Here is a 15,956-nt window from a genome sequence, read left to right as displayed (position 1 = left end):
TCTTGCAGTTTTAGTAAATTACCACAAACTGAGTGCCTTAAAATTTATTATCTTAGAGTTCTGTAGATGATAGGTCAAAAGTGTTGGGAGGGCCACATTCTCTTTTTATGCTCTAGTGAGTATTCCATCTTTCTTGTTCAATTAAGTTATTGGCAGAATTTACTTCCTTGAGGTTGTGGGACAGAGGACTGATTCCTTGCTGGCAACTGGTCAAAGGCCATGCTCACTTTCTAGAGATCAGGACAGTCCTTGCTCTTTGTCCCAACAGACTTTGGAGCCAACAATGACAAAATAAGCCCTCCTTTTCTCGACTCAATCTGTGGTAACCTATTTTTTGAATATTACTTTTCTTTCTCTTCTTGTTTTTAAGGCTTATGTGATCAGATTGGTTCTACCTGAATAATCTTCCCATCTCAATTATTTATGATATTAATCATATCTATAAAGTCCATTTTGTCAAGTAAAGTAGTGTACTTGTTTCCAGGGATTCCAGTTCATTTCACCTGGAGAGATATCTATCACAATCTCCCAATGAAATAGCATGACTGGCTTATGTGGTCTTCATTTGATTGAACCATTAACTTCCATAAATTATTCTCTGATACACCATATGACAGTACATCCCAAGATAAAACTAGTTAGGCTATAATTAAAACTAAAACTAGAGAATGGAATAGTCAAAAAAACTGTAGCAGAAGTTCTCAGGGACAGCTACACCAAATCATCTCTTAATGTTGCTGATTTGAGGATGGAATTGGGAAGATGGGCATTAATAATCCTAGTGAGATATTTTCACTTTCCTTGATTATATCAATCAATGATTTAAAATTTTCAATACTAAAGGAGGGGATAAAGACATGGGAAGTGAATCCAGACACACTAATGTAATGCAATTGTATGGACTGTGGGTAGTTCTGAAAATAACTTCTAAAACTTTTATTCACTTTTATATCCATATATATTTTCTTTTAAAAATTCAAATTGACATAGATTTAGCTGTTAGAATGCAGTTATGTAACGGATGAAATAATGCAAAGCAAATTATTTTGGATCAAATTTGCTAAGTAGAACATAAAAATATGTGCAAAGTAAACCAGTTAAGATGAGTAGGAAGGTACCATTTTACCATGCACTTAGGAAGAGAACAAAGTCTATGAATGCTATTCTTTTGGTTTTACGATTGAAGTAATTTCATGTGCGTTTATAGTGGATAAGCAAATATGTTCCCAATATTACTGGTTCTCTGAAAAATCTAGATTTTTTTTGCTAGCAGTCTGATGTTGGCACTAGCAATATTCATTTACCCATTCACTCATTCACTCCCTCCTTCAAACATTCAATTTTCAACTGCTAGTAGTCATTTTCTGTGCTATAGAATCAAAGAATGCCAACAAATACAAGTGTGGAGATAGAGATAATTATTTAGATAAATAAACATATATTTTCCAGTGTATTTAAGCCAAAAAACTGATTCAATTTTGTTCTAGTGTTGGGCCAGCCTTTGCCCAAACCAACGTCTGGGTGGGCGACCCTGGGACCCAAGCACCACGCCGACAGATGCAATCAGCAAGAGGATTTTATTGAACGTTTGCGCAAACGGGCCCTCCGCATCAAAAGCGAGCCGAGGACCCCTAGCAACAGTTACAGACCGGTTTTAAAGCCCAAAATCTACATAATTAGCATATCACACGGGTATACAGCTCAGGGACTTTCTTTGCGAAACGTGAGCCTCCAGGGTGGGGCTGTTTTTCTTTTTTCCTTCCGCAAGGCGCTTTTGGTTGCTCAAGTCCCAGGAACTTGTGAAAGTGTGAGCAAATGTTGGATTGCCCAAGTCCCAGGAACTTGTGAAAGTGTGAGCAAATGTTGGATTGCCCAAGTCCCAGGGACTTGTGAAATGTGAGCAAATGTTGGATTGCCCAAGTCCCAGGGACCTGTGAAATGTGAGCAAATGTTGGATTGACGTTTACACGGGGCGGGGGGGGGTGTTTCATTAGCCTTTTTAATATGTAAATTACTATGTAATTCATGAGGCAGGATTATTCCTCAGTCATGGAGAATTGACAACTCATTTATCTGGTATATATCCAAGCCCAGTAAATTGTGGATTCATTTTCTAAAGTATTCATAAGTGCATCTGAGAATAGAAGTGGCTAACTCCTTAAAGAGGGAAAATAGAAGCTGAAAATGTTTCTCTGTTAACTGTTTAGCAAACAGTTAAAACATTTATAATTAATATCACCACATTATTTTTTAAGTAATAATTTTCTCAGTATTGCAATCACATTCTTGCTCCGAAGGCTGTATATCATAGGCTTGAACATCGGAGTCACCATGGTGTAGAATAGAGAGAACAGTTTGTCAGTTCCTGCAGAATGACTGGATTTTGGTCTTGAGTAGGTAATGGCAGCAGATCGGAAGAATAAAAGCACAACCAACAGGTGAGAAGAGCACGTGGAGAAGGCTTTAGCCTGTCGTCTGGCTGTTGGCAACCTCAGAATAGTGGAAATGATTTGTTTATAGGAGGCAAGGATCAACAAAAAAGGGACGACAACAAATAACAGAGCTACTGCATAGACTGAGAGCTCATGTGCAAAAGTGTCTCCGCAGGCCAGCTTCCAAATGGGGGGATGTCACAGGAGAAGTGGTTAATCTCGTTCGAATGACAGAGACGCAGAGAGAAGATCTGGCACGTTTGCCCCATCTGCACTGGGATCCCACTGACCCAGGAGCCCACAGCCAGCTGGAGGCACACCTTTGGGGTCATGACCAGGGGGTAGTGCAGAGGGTCACAGACGGCCATGCAGCAGTCATAGGCCATCGCCGCCAGGAGGAAGCACTCAGTGGTTCCGAGGCAAAAGAAGAAGTATATTTGGGCAAAACAGTCCAGCACAGAAATGCTTCTGTCCTGAGCCCAAAGGTTCACCAGAATCCTAGGGAAAGTGATAGACACGTCACAGATTTCCAAGGAGGAAAATTTGCCAGGAAGAAGTACATGGGTTTGTGCAGTGCAAGGTCAAGCCTAGTTAGTATTATTATGAGACTATTTCCAGTTAAGATAATGATGGAGAGCACCCAAAATAAACCCTTGGAGGTTTGGAAGGTCAGAAACCCCCAGGAGTACAAATTGTATCACTGTGGACATGTTGTCTTCTGCTTCCATCTCTTCATATTTCATCTGTGGGAATGATTCAATCAAAGATACTGTTATTTCACTTTCTTTGGCTTTTGTGTCCTTATATATATAAAAGATGGTACACCATTCATTTTTTCCAATTCCATTAGAAAACAAGCCTGTAATTGCTAGGTGTCTAACATGTCGTGAATTACATTTTTAATCATTATTAAATCAATTTGTAAGAAAAGTTTTCCATTTAAACTTTATTTTCTGCCATGAATTATCACTTTTTCTGAAGATATGTGATTATAATTTTGCTCTTCATCTGAATGCTCAAAAATGCAAAAATTCGAGTTAAATTCATTTACATGGTGATTTTACTCTTTCACCCTGTGTTTTTCTCTTCACCTCTCAATTCTGTGTTTAATTATTATCAATTGAAAGTTAATTTGATTGCATGGTGAAATATATTGTAAGTGACCTAAGATAGTTTTATGGATGAATATAGTTAATTTTTAAAGTGTTGGTTTTCCTATGGTATATCCAAAGTCTTGTTTGGCACTGGCATTCTACATATTTCATTTTTTTCTTATAAATAAAACTGATGAGCTGACTATATAATATTATGGGATGTTACTAGTTTTCAAACATGTATATTTCAGTGTAAAGTCCATAAATCAGTAGTGATACGTTCTATTCAGATTTTTCAGTTGAGAGAAAAGGAATTTTAAGCTGTTCTTTTGGCCCAGGAACACTCGAGATGTAAGAGGCAAGTCCATCCAGGTTTATGTTCACAAAAGCAGTGCTAGCTAGAATGTTCACCTCTCACTCACTGCATGAAAGAGACACCAGCCACGACTCAGCTGTGAGATCTTCCTAAATTACCCACATCCTCAGCAATTGCTGTTTTACTGATGATCCCATTCAACTTATTCATTCTTTCTCTTTTGCATGTGTTTGTGTTAGTCATGTATGTGAATGAGATAGGTTGAGATTTCCCATCTCTTTTGCATTTTTCTTATTATTTTAACTATATTACTAGCTTCTTTTATTTTTTTTGTAGATCTTTATGGGCAATGCATAGTACATTTCTTCCACTAAATGTGATTCATTAACTTCTACGTTCAGTTCGGTTCAGTCGCTCAGTCGTGTCCAACTCTTTGCGACCCCATGAATCACAGCATGTCAGGCCTCCCTGTCCATCACCAACTCCCAGAGTTCACTCAAACTCATGTCCATCGAGTCAGTGATGCCATCCAGCCATCTCATTCTCTGTCATCCCTTTCTCCTCCCGCCTCCAATCCTTCCCAGCATCAGAGTCTTTTCCAGTGAGTCAACTCTTCGCATGAGGTGGCCAAAGTATTGGAGTTTCAGCTTTAGCATCAGTCCTTCCAATGAACACCCAGGATTGATCTCCTTTAGAATGGACTGGTGAATCAGTTTGATTGCTTCTTTGGAATTTCCCCCCAAGGTATAAGAACCCGGATAGCTCAGTCAGTAGAGCATCAGACTTTTAGTCTGAGGGTCCAGGGTTCAAGTCCCTGTTCAGGCGAAGGTTATTTTGGGCTTCCCTGATAACTCAGCTGGTAAAGAATCCGCCTGCAATGCAGGAGACCCCGGTTTGACCCCTGGGTTGGGAAGATCTGCTGAAGAATGTATAGGCTACCCACTCCAGTATTCTTAGGCTTCCCTTGTGGCTTAGCTGGTAAAGAATCTGCCCACAATTCAGGAGACCTGGGTTTGATCCCTAGGTTGGGAAGATCCCCTGAAGAAGGGAAAGGCTACCCACTCCAGTATTCTGGCCTGGAGAATTCCATGGACTGTATAGTCCATGGGGTCACAAAGAGCCAGACACAACTAGAGACTTTCACTTCACTTCACTTCCAAAGTATAAACATGAATTCCCACTGAAAATGTAAATCTCTCCTTCCTCTCTTTCCTGTTAGAGATCAAGCATACATTTTGGTGGGGCATGCATGTGTGTATATTTAGAAATTATACTCTTTTTACTTATTCTTGCAGAAGTAGTAAATCACTTCATTGTTTTCAGCATGTTATACATGTATTTTTCATATTATGTGTTAACTTATTTAGCCATACCCCAGTGGCTCAGATGTTAAAGAATCTGCCTACAATGCAGGAGACCCTGGTTTGATCCCTGGGTTGGGAAGATCCTCTGGAGAAGGAAATGGCTACCGACTCCAGTATTCTGGCCTGGAGAATCCCGCAGACAGAGGAGCCTGGTGGGCTACAGTCCACGGGGTCACAAAGAGTTGGACACGACTGAGCGACTAACACTTTTAGTTAACTTATTTGAAAGTCAATAGAAAATAAGTCACTGAAAATAAGATACACAACTAACTACATATTCTCAGGGTATTAAGTGAGGACAAAGTCAAGATTTCTGCTGCAAAAATGTAGACTAACATGGGGCAGAACCAATAGTCCATACAAAAGCAAGAATACTGGGGTGGGTTGCCATTTCCTTCTCCAGGGGATTTTCCCTACCCAGGGGTCAAACCCAGGTCTTCTGCATGGCAGGCAGATTCTTAATCATCTGAGCCATCAGGGAAGCCATATACTATTTATATATATACCATCTACAATATCTTAAATTACACATTATAGTACTAAAGATATTCAAATTTTTCCATTATTATACAATTCTCTCAATAAAAATGTGATTGGTAGCAATGCAAAAATGCTGTGAATGAGTCTTTTAAATTGTCAGAAGCTAGTGGCTGACAGATGCATCATATATGAGTCTATGCAATCATGCCTCCTTTTTTCAATACCTTGTCCCAACACCTTTACCAAATTTTATTCACATACTTAAATCAATGTAGAGTGTACTACTTGGATACTGATTAAAATTGTTTGTTGAATGAATCGTCAATCTTTTTAGCAAGCAGCACGCACCTACATTTGATAGGTGCATCTATTTCCAGCAGAAACTGCCATCTGCTTTATTCTTTTTATTGTATCTGCTGTTTTCTCTCATTTTTTAATCCCCTTTGTAAATTATTCCTTGCTGTTCAGGTAAGATAGTACATTTGAAAAGCATACTGAAACTAAGATGTCAAAGAAAAGCCAGGAAAAGAAAGCAAAACTTAATATCAAGAATGAAGTGTTCCACATTTATTAAAATATTTTGTCTCAACTTTTTATTTGTCAAATGGAAACTTTTTATGAATAATAAATAGAATTGTCACTATAAAACTATTTCTAAAGTAAGAAATATTATAATTATTCAAAATTCTATACAAACTGTACTTATATTCTAAACTCAATCTCAGGTTCAAAGATTTCCTCAAATCTTGTGACATATTTGTTGATTTCTCTGACTTCTGAAAACTGTCAATGCTTCTCTTTATACAACTCAAAGAGAAAATCACTATATAATTCATCTAAATAGAGCCACTTTTGTTTTTGTTCAAATAATTCATGTTTATTGTTCTAGTATTTCCACTGAAACAACAATTTTCTTTGATGTAGGGATTATGATATCATGTAAATCAGCTACATCACAATGCATTTAATACTGTTTAGAGCAAGTTTATGAAATCAATTTGAAATAGGAAATGAAAACCTAAAATTGGTGAATGCAATTCTGAAGCTTGCTTCCTTTAGGATAGAAAGGAAAACATGCCAATATTAGTTTAATATTTTCTCATTCATTTGCATAAAATTTAATTTTAACAAACAAATGATTCCCTTGGTATTGGATGTGAACACATTTTAATAACTCCTTTTACTATCGTACAACTTAGTTAAATAATTTTTAAAAATTTTTGGTGATACATCCTGATTTAATATTACGCCACTCCAGTACTCTTGCCTGGATGGAGGAGCCTGGTGGGCTGCAGTCCGTGGGGTTGCTAGGGGTCGGACACGACTGAGCGACTTCACTTTCACTTTTCACTTTCACACATTGGAGAAGGAAATGGCAACCCACTCCAGTGTTCTTGCCTGGAGAATCCCAGGGACGGGGGAGCCTGGTGGACTTCCATCTATGGGGTCACACAGAGTCGAACACGACTGAAGTGACTTAGCAGCAGCAGCAGCAGCAACCTACTTAAATATATGCTTACTATGTAGTAATCACTTAATAAATTTTAATACTTAAGATGACTGATGATAATGATAATGAGGTTTTAATCTTTGATATATTGGCCAAAAACATTACAAGACATTTCCTGGTGGCTCAGTAGTAAAGAATCTGCCTGGAATGTAAGAGATGAGAGACGTGGGTTCAATCCCTGGGGCAGAAAGATCTCCTGGAGAAGGGCATGGCAACCCACTCCAGTACTCTTGGCCCGGAGAATCCCATGGACAGAGGAGCCTTGTGGACTACAATCCATAGGTTCCCAAAAAGTCAGACAACTGAAGCCACTGAGTGCACACATGCATATTACAAAGTACACTGTAATTTCTCACTTGACAATATAATGATGGGAATCAGAAAAGTAAAAAGATTATCTGAATCAGGTTTTCTAAATTCATTAACAGTAAGGAGAAAGGATCTATTTTTAATTCTTCTGAAATGCTTTTTTGCTGATGCTAAATATACATAGATATCTGTAAAGCTAAATCTGCTATTGGAAAAAATAATTCATGCTTACCTGTTTGAATTGAAGCTAAATTAAATGCTTACCTTTATAGATAGACTTAAAAGACAGAAAAAAAGTGAGACTTTTTTGTTTTGGCAATTTACATTTATTTGGAGCAGAGGCTAACCACAGTCTATAATATATTCCTTCTCATAAAAAATAGTGCTCTTTAAATAGAAAATATTATTTACCCTTGGGATCAGCTTGTTCCCCATGTCACTTCTTAATTAAACTAAACCTTTCTGTCTGACACTGGAGGAGTTTGGTACGATAACCAAAATCATATCTGTCCATATTAGTCCTTAAAATTTTCTACCTCTTTTCCTGTTATTTTGTGATTATCAAGAAATGGAAGCTTTGTAAAATCAGAAAATTATGATTACATATTACTGATGCTATAAAATAAAAATAAAGATGTTCTAAAAAAGATTTAAGTGAATAAAGTCTTGAAGAGAATCGTCTTTGTCATTAAAAATTCAAAAGTAAGAAATCTAGAAGACTTGGGACAGTTAGATCATGTTCCATATGAATTTTCCATCTCCACGTTCAAACTAAGCAGGTAGACCTCACCGTCTCCTGGACTACAGAAAGGGGAGTAAGGGGAAGGGAACACACACTCATTCCTCTTCAGGTGTACAAGCTGAAAGCAGGAGCCCAGTGGGCTACAGTCCAGAGTGTCGCAGAGATGACTAAGCATGCACACATGTGAGCAGAAATAAATAGACTTGTATAAAGAATAATGAAAAGAGAGCGAGAACAATACATTTTAGAAATATTTTGTCCATGCATTGAAAGCTATCACTATTGAAGGGTTATATGTTATGCAACTTTTCAAGTATCTGGAGGTCTTCCTCTTATTGATCTACATTTTTACTTAATATAAATGTAATATATCACAATCTATGAGACGCACCCAAAGCAGTACTTAAATAAAATATTATAGTACTGAACACTTAGAATATTAAAATAACATCTTAAGTCAATAAATTAAATTTTCACCACAATAAATTCTAAAAGTCATAGTGAAATAAATCTAAATCAAACAGAAGGAAGAAAAAACAAAAAGAGTAGAAATCACTAAAACTAAAAACAAAAAAATAGAGAAAGGCAATCAAGTAAAAAGCTGATACTTTGTAAATTTTATAAAGTAGATATGATTTTTAAAAAATAGACAATGAAAAAAGACATATCACATGCATTAAACACAAAAAATGAGAGTTGGCACATTGAAATCTACAGATATTATTAAAGGGTTAATAAAGATGCTTTTAATAACTCTGTGTCTATAAAATTGCCAGTAAGATGAAATGGACTGATTTCTCAAAACTCACAAACTATCAGGGGATCTTTCCGACCCAGGGATTGAACCTGCATCTTTTAGGTCTCCTGTATTGGCAGATGGATTCTTTACCACTAGCGCCACCTGGGAAGTCACAGGATATTATATCTGTATCTACATATCTAATCTATGTATCCGTTAATATACATTAATTTTAAAATATTCAATTGTTATATTCAACCAGAAACTACAGCAAACCATTTGGGGCTTCCTGAGGATCACAAAGGATCAGACACGACTGAAGCAACTGAGCACACACACATGCACACACACCCAGAATCATGCATCCAGTTTCTGGAAACGCATCTCTGTGTGTTTGTGTGTGCATGTGTACATGTTTGCAGAAGACTGAGGGCGAGAGGGAAAGGGAGCAACAGAGGACGAGATGGGGGGACGGCATCACCATTTCTCTGCCTCATTCGATCGATTTTGAGTTAATTTTTAAATAAGGTTTTATAGTTTATATAGAAGTTCAGGGTTTGTTGTTGTTGTTGTTTGCTTCTTTGGATTTGCATGTGCAATGCTTTAATAACTTTAGAAAGACAATATTTTTTTAATATATTGAATGATTTTGAACCTTTGCCAAAAATCAGTTAGTCACATTTGTGTTGGGAAATTTTTTAAATGTTGTAGATTCCATACCTTCATCAACATTCAATGTCCTAATTCCCCTAGGATATTTATGTGCTTGCATACTAAGTAGCTTCAGTCATGTCCAGCTCTTTGTGAACCAATGGACTGTAGGCCGCCAGGTTCCTCTGTCCGTGGGATTCTCCAGGCAAGAATCTTGGAGTCAGTCGCCTTGTTATTTAAAGCACTTCCGAATAGAGTAAGACATCACTGAAAAGGAATGCTATGGCCGGGGTATTCTTGGTGGCTTTCCAAAATACTTGAATGGCTAGTATAACGAGCTGGTTCACTTATACAGTGATACGGGAGAGAACTAATTCCCAAGCCAAAAGAAATCTATTTCCACTTAAAGAACACTATTTGTTTTGGAGGGAAAAAATGACTTAGAAAGACATTTGCAACACCTAACATCTTACAACAAAAGTGTTGTTTACATTTTAGATTGATTTTCTTAGCTAATCACATCTTAAATATCAAGTTTATAAAGCCCGAATATTTACAGGTTATCAAGATAATATATTAAACTTGACAAGTTAGACTGTATTTCAGGCAACATCTTTATTATTCTGTTAGAAAATTAGTGAAATAAATGACTCAAAGAATTTTGAAATGTATTGTCAGTTTTAATGTATCAAGTTATTAAAATAGTTGAGGCAGTTTTGAAGAAAATTCTAAATGTAAGAAAATTTACTGAAGAAGGCAGTAATTGGCTTCTTTTAAAATGTTTTAAAAGTGTTTGCATACTACCATCAATGAAACGCAGTATTATTTCTGAAGAAACACTATTTTGAAAAGTATTTGTTGCTCAGTTGTGTCTAACTCTTTATTCTCATGGACCGTAGCCCACCAGGCTCCTCTGTCCATGGAATTTTCCCACAAGAATATTGGAATCATTGGTAGCCATTCCCTTCTCAAGGGGATCTACCGGACCCAGGGGTCAAACCGAGGTCTCCTGCACTGCAGGCAGACTCTTTACCATCTGAGCCAACAAGAAAGTCCTCTTGAAAAGGAATCTAACATTATAGGGCTTTAAAAGAAAAATCATTGATGTTAAACTTTTCTGGTTAAACAAATACTACAAAATCAGACTGCAAATAGAACTAGAGCCCTGAGGTCATCAGCTAAGTAAAAGAGAAATTGGCCTGTGTCCCTAAGAAAAGAAGCCAACCTAAAGGAAAAACAAACAAACAAAAAGCCTCAATTAAAAGAATCAAGCCTGTTTACTGTTCACTTGGAAGGACTTCTGCAAAAGAAAAGTTTGAGTAGAATTAATTTTAGAGTAGTGACATGACACTGCCTTTCTCTATCTACAGTGAAGGGGTATAAGTATACAATCAAATCACAATACTAACCTCATCTCCAGTATTAGGTGTAGATTGAAAACACTGGTGGTGGTTTAGTCACTGTCCTGTCTGACTCTTGAGATCCCCATGGACTGCAGCCCACCAGGCTCCTCCATCCAAGAGATTTCCCAGGCAAGAATACTGGAGCGGGTTACCATTTCTTTCCCCAGGGGATTTTCCTGACCCAGAGACTGGACCCACGTCTCCTGCATTACAGGTGGATTCTTTATTGCTGAGCCACCAGGGGTTCACTAAGGGGAATTTTTTGTTATGAAAATACTGAGAATAATTCACAGGTTGTGGCTTTTCCATATCTCTCTCTCCCTTCTTTCTTTCCCGCCCTCTCTCCTTCCCTCCCTTCTTCCCTCTTTCTTTCCTCCTTCCCCGTCTCTCTCCCTCTCTTTCTCTCGTCCTCTTCTTTCTTTTCTGTGTTTATATTGCATGAATTTCATCCAGCTCATAATCATTTTATTGCTTAAGTATCATTTGAGAAAATAAAATGTGGAGAGCCTTATAGTAGATGTGGTGGATACCACTATCTCTGTATTGCGTGTGTGAATGCGTGCTCAATTGTGTCTGACTCTTTGCAATCTCCTAGACGATAACCCATCAGGCTCCTCTCTCCATGGAATTTTCCAGGCAAGAATGCTGGAGAGGGTTGCTATCTCCTCCTCCAGGTGATCTTCCAGACCCAGGGATCGAAACTGCAACTCTTGCATCTCCTGCACTGGCAGGCGGATTGTTTACCACTAGTGCCACGTGGGAAACCCCTTGTATTGCAGAACACTGTGATTTCAATTAAACTGTTTTGGAAAGTAAACATAAAATCATTTAACACAAATAGAAACTGTTAATCAAAGTCTGAAATAAATAGTGGACTTAGAATGGAATTTGTAGTCATCAACTGTTTGGTTTGTACACTTTTTCTTTGTAACTCCTTTCTCAGTGTTTTAGGTTATTAAAACAGAAATAATACGAGTCCAACACAACATGTGATCAGTACATACATCTTTTGCTGTCATAGATGAATCCATAATATTTTTCAGTATTATAACAAAGCCATGTATCAATGGTATCCCTGACACCACCTGGAAAACATTCCAAATTCATGGAGAAAATCCTCAGCATTTTTATATGAAGGAAAGATTTTATGCTACTGTAATATTTAAGGAGGGAATTAGAAATTGGATAGAAATTGCTTAATAATCTCTACATTTCAAAAGGCTTTATCATGCAATTTCTATTTAATATTCACAATACCTGTGGGAATTTCAAAAATTACTTATCATTGCATCTTATTAAGAACTTCAGTCAAGCAAATCAGTACTCAGTTGTAGACTGCTAATTTCCAATTTGTTTTTCAATTGTTATTGTTATGTTTACTTTTCTCTGATTTGTTTTTCCCAAAATACTTAAGAAAAATATGGAAGAAGGATATTGTTACAATATTGGAGAAGAATTAAGACAAGACTTCAATGTGCAGAGAGAGAGAGGTGAACACAAAACACAATAATGAGAACAGTGCATCCCATACCAATCATTAGTGAAGGATATAGTAATCTAATTAATATTGGATATTGTTATCCATTCATAAATCAAATACTTATTGGGTTATTTATATATGTTAGTCCCCAGGAAGGAGAAGTATATATAAATGATACCTTCTATGTTCCCCTGAAATTATCTGTTGCAGTAAAAGTAACTTGTATTTTGAGTTGTACATGCCTAAATTCAGTCTTAATAATGCCTTTTATTTGCTTTGATCTTAGTCGATTTATATAACATTTTTAAGTTGAAATTTATTGAAAGCATGGCTGTCGATCGCAGGAACTACCACTCAAATGCAAAATCAGTGTTTGAGATTTGATAAAAACCTCTTTGGCTGAGTTCTTTATGACTCTTTCAATTGAAATAAACTGATTATACCAACTATTATAACACAAAAAAAATCACAAAGATCATCCCCCAAATCACTTTTTCTGGCTTATTTTTTTAATTATAGTTGCATGATGACTCAAAAATATTTGGATAGCTTAAATCAAAATATAAATAAATAAAATTAACTTAAAAGAAATAGCATGAGAAAGGAGGATTGATGGAAAGGTCATTCTAAATAAAATTGTCAGATTTCTTGCTATATATTCGTCTCACAAAGCTGAATAACAAAATTCAGCATCAACGGGGCTGGCATGCGGGGATGACCCAGAGGGAGGATAAAGGGAGGAGGGAGGTGGGAGGGGGGTTCAGGAGGGGGAATTTATGTAAACCCGGGGCAAATTCATGTCAATGTATGGCAAAACCAACCAATATAATATTGTAAAATAATTTGCCTCCAATAAAAAATAAATTAATTACCAAAAAAAAAATTCAGCATCAATTATTTCATTATGAGTAACGGGAAAATACAGCCATCTATCAGCAGAACTAATTCCTGATATTACTCTTTTCTGATGGATTATTTTTTGTGAAAGAATGAACTTCTTTAAACTACAGCTTAATATTAAATGTAGGTGCTTTTCTAGGACTCAAATTAGTGAGTTTTGAAAGTGCAGTGTACACATTTTATCACTTAGGAAACTGCAGCTCAGAGAGATAGAGGACTTTACATTGATTTTATGTATATATATTTTGCAGATGCCTCCAGGAGACCAAATAGCAGAAGGCAATTTCTCTTCAGTCATGGCATTTGTTCTCCTGGGATTTTCGGATCTTCCGAACCTCCAGGGACTTCTATTTGGAATTTTCTTTCTCACCTACATGTTCATTTTAACAGGAAATGGTCTTATCGTAATAATCACGAGGGTAGACCCTGTGCTCCAGACGCCCCTATATTTTTTCCTTGCAAATTTCTCCTCACTAGAAATCTGTTACGTATCTGTCACTCTCCCTAGGATTCTAGTGACCCTTTGGACTCGGGACAGAAGAGTTTCTTCACTGAACTGCGCCATCAGACGCGCTGCTTCCTTGTTCCGGGGGCCCCGGGGGCGCTCCTCCTGGGGGCGAGGCCTGGGCCCTGTGAGTCCATGTGCAGCCTCTGCGCCGCCCTCTGCTCACGACCCACAGGACGGGCCTGCAGGCGGCTGCTGGCGCCTGGTTGGGGAATTCCAGTCCCGACAGCACAGACATGCCAGCTGTCCTCACTGCTCTTCTGTGCTTCACATAAGATCGCCCGCTTCTTCTGTGACATACCCCGTTGATCACCTTGGCCTGAGGGGACACTGCTCTTAATGAAATGTGTGTCTGTGCGGTTGCTGTGCTGTTTGCCACGATTCCTTTCCTCCTGATACTGGGCTCTGATGTCAAAATCATTTCTGCCGTCTGAAAGCTGCGCTCAGCCACAGGCCGGTCCAAAGCCTTCTCCACCTGCTCTTCCCATCTCACCGTTGTGCTTTTATTCTTTGGCTCCCTGACTATTATTCACGCCCCAAATCAAATCATTCCGCAGGAACCAACAAAATGCTCTCTGTTTCCTACAGTGCTGTGATGCCAGTGTTTAACCCCTTGATGTACAGTCTTAGGAATAAGGATGTAATTACAGCTTTGAAAAAAACTATTATTCAGCCATTAAAAAGAATATATTTGAATCAGTTCTAATGAGGTGGATGAAACTGGAGCCTATTATACAGAGTGAAGTAAGCCAGAAAGAAAAACACCAATACAGCATACTAATGCATATATATGGAATTAAGAAAGATGCAAATGATAACCCTATATACGAGACAGCAAAAGAGACACAGATGTATAGATCAGTCTTTGGGACTCTGTGGGAGAGGGTGAGGGTGGGATGATTTGGGAGAATGTCATTGAAACACGTATGTTGTCATATGTGAAATGAATCACTAGTTCAGGGTCGATGCATGTTATAGGATGCTCGGGGCTGGCATGCGGGGATGACCCAGAGGGAGGATAAAGGGAGGAGGGAGGTGGGAGGGGGGTTCAGGAGGGGGAACTTATGTAAACCCGGGGCGAATTCATTTCAATGTATGGCAAAACCAACCAATATAATATTGGAAAATAATTTGCCTCCAATAAAAAATAAATTAATTACAAAATAAAAAATAAAAACTATTGCTTAAGAAAACACTGCAAAGATGTGAAAGGTCACTTTTTAATGTTTGTTTCAGAGGACTCACAGAAATATTTAATTTCACTTTTCCCATGTTCACTGATAGTGTAATTATTCCCAATTATTATGCTGTCATTTACAATTACTACGTATTTTGTTTTCTGCCTGAAGTCGGTTTGACTACATTTTAAATAAGAAAATTTATTGTGTTTTATCCTTTCAGAGAAATCCACTTTTTCATAGCCATTTTAAATTTACCCAACCCTAACACTTTCAGATAAGTAAACCGCTAGAATTTTGCTTAAAATGTGTAGAAAAAATATACTTTGCCTTGATAACTGGTAAATCATTTACAAGTATGCTGGTACCACCATTTGTATTTGTGACACATTCATTTCTCATGGGAGATTTTTTATTAGATATGTGATGAGGAATGAACACAAGACTAAATTATAAATCATATGTTTGTGAACAATAATTTTAAAAATAGAATGAAAACCTTTCATTGCATCCACTTTCTCAGGATAAATTAAGAAAATTGTTCCATGTGTAACCAGAGGGAGCTGAATATCTGGATCTTTTCTTCCCACTTCTTCCAAGAGTGATAAAAATTGAATATCAAACATCTGACAGTGCTGTCATACTGCTTTCATTACTGTGCTTCATACCAATTTCTAAAATGCATTTCCTGCTTAGAATCTTTGCAAGAGCTTACTTGAATTAACAAAGTTGCAATGAAAAAGAAAATCTATGTATGGATTCTTTTTTTACATTTAATATCAAGGAACAGAGTAGTAATTGAGATGAAAATTCGGAGCTTCCCTGATAGCTCAGTTGTTAAAGAATCGCCTGC

The 15,956-nt window shown here is 37.4% G+C and overlaps 1 non-coding gene and 1 pseudogene across 1 annotated transcript; one reads left to right on the top strand and one right to left on the bottom strand.

Moving 5' to 3' along the window:
- Nucleotides 1-2,243: 2,243 nt before the first annotated feature.
- Nucleotides 2,244-3,175, bottom strand: LOC129560403 (olfactory receptor 10AG1-like; annotated as a pseudogene).
- A 1,419-nt stretch (nt 3,176-4,594) lies between these two features.
- TRNAK-UUU (transfer RNA lysine (anticodon UUU)) lies at nt 4,595-4,667 on the top strand. Its single transcript has one exon. It is a non-coding gene; the product is annotated as a tRNA-Lys (tRNA).
- Nucleotides 4,668-15,956: the final 11,289 nt, after the last annotated feature.

The sequence above is a fragment of the Moschus berezovskii genome, chromosome 16 (assembly GCF_049115385.1).
Source record: "Moschus berezovskii isolate FMDL1 chromosome 16, NW_MosBer_1.0, whole genome shotgun sequence".
NCBI lineage: Eukaryota > Metazoa > Chordata > Mammalia > Artiodactyla > Moschidae > Moschus > Moschus berezovskii.
This window is presented reverse-complemented; position numbering and strand designations above follow the sequence as displayed.